This window comes from Arachis ipaensis, chromosome B2 (genome assembly GCF_059453495.1).
Source record: "Arachis ipaensis isolate K30076 ecotype BB chromosome B2, ASM5945349v1, whole genome shotgun sequence".
Lineage (NCBI taxonomy): Eukaryota > Viridiplantae > Streptophyta > Magnoliopsida > Fabales > Fabaceae > Arachis > Arachis ipaensis.
Window position 1 is genome coordinate 37328644 of NC_142437.1, and position 1444 is coordinate 37330087.

General features: G+C 41.1%; 1 non-coding gene across 1 annotated transcript; it reads right to left on the reverse strand.

The window, feature by feature from the left end:
• Positions 1–545: 545 nt before the first annotated feature.
• LOC148573620 (small nucleolar RNA R71) lies at positions 546–653 on the reverse strand. The gene has a single exon (XR_015906686.1). It is a non-coding gene; the product is annotated as a small nucleolar RNA R71 (small nucleolar RNA).
• Between the last annotated feature and the right edge of the window lie 791 nt (positions 654–1444).

Consider the following 1444-nt stretch of genomic DNA (forward strand, 5'->3'; position numbering starts at 1 on the left):
TTCATATGAGCAGGAACAAAGATAAAGGCATACTTGTTCAAGCTGATCCTGAACCTGAAAGGACCTTGAAGAGAAAGCTAAGAGAAGCTAAAGAATAATTCTCTTTAGAGGGCCTAACAGAACTCTTCAAAGAAGAAGAAACCATGGCAGCTGAAAACAACAATGCCAACAATGCAAGGAAGGTGCTTGGTGACTTTACTGCACCTACTCCTGATTTCTATGGGAGAAGCGACTCTATCCCTGCCATTGGAGCAAACAACTTTGAGCTTAAGCCTCAATTAGTTTCTCTAATGTAACAGAATTGCAAGTTTCATGGACTTCCATTGGAAGATCCTCTTTAGTTCTTAGCTGAGTTCTTGTAAATATGTCACACTATCAAGACCAATGGGGTTGACCCTGAAGTCTACAGACTTATGCTCTTTCCTTTTGCTGTAAGAGACAGAGCTAGAACATGGTTGGATTCACAACCTAAGGAAAGCCTGAATTCTTGGGAAAAGCTAGTCAATGCCTTCTTAGCAAAGTTCTTTCCACCTCAAAAATTGAGTAAGCTTAGAGTGGAAGTCCAAACCTTTAGACAGAAGGATGGTGAGTCCCTCTATGAAGCTTGGGAGAGATACAAGCAATTGATCAGAAGGTGCCCTTCTGACATGCTTTCAGAATGGAGCATCATAGGAATCTTCTATGATGGTTTGTCTGAACTATCCAAGATGTCATTGGATAGCTCTGCTGGAGGATCTCTTCATCTGAAGAAGACGCCTGCAGAAGCTCAGGAACTCATTGAAATAGTTGCAAATAACCAATTCATGTACACTTCTGAAAGGAATCCTGTGAATAATGGGACAAATCAGAAGAAAGGAGTTCTTGAAATTGATACTCTGAATGCCATATTGGCTCAGAATAAAATATTGACTCAGAAAGTCGATATGATTTCTCTGAATCTGTCTGGAATGCAAGCAGCAACAGGCAGTACTAAGGAAGCTTCCTCTGAAGAAGAAGCTTATGATCCTGAGAACCCAGCAATGGAAGAGGTAAATTACATGGGAGAACCCTATGGAAACACCTATAATCCTTCATGGAGAAATCATCTAAATCTCTCATGGAAGGATCAATAGAGACCTCAACAAGGTTTCAACAACAACAATGGTGGAAGAAACAGGTTTAGTAATGGCAAGCCTTTTCCATCATCTTCTCAACAACAGACAGAGAATTCTAAGCAGAGCCCCTTTGACTTAACAACCATTGTCTCTGATCTAATCAAAACCACTCAAAGTTTCATGACTGAAACAAGGTCCTCCATTAGAAATTTGGAGGCACAAGTGGGTCAGCTGAGTAAGAAAATTACTGAACTACCTCCTAGTACTCTCCCAAGCAATACAGAAGAGAATCCAAAGAGAGAGTGCAAGGCCATAAACATGTCTCACATGGCCGAACCTGGAGAGGAGGA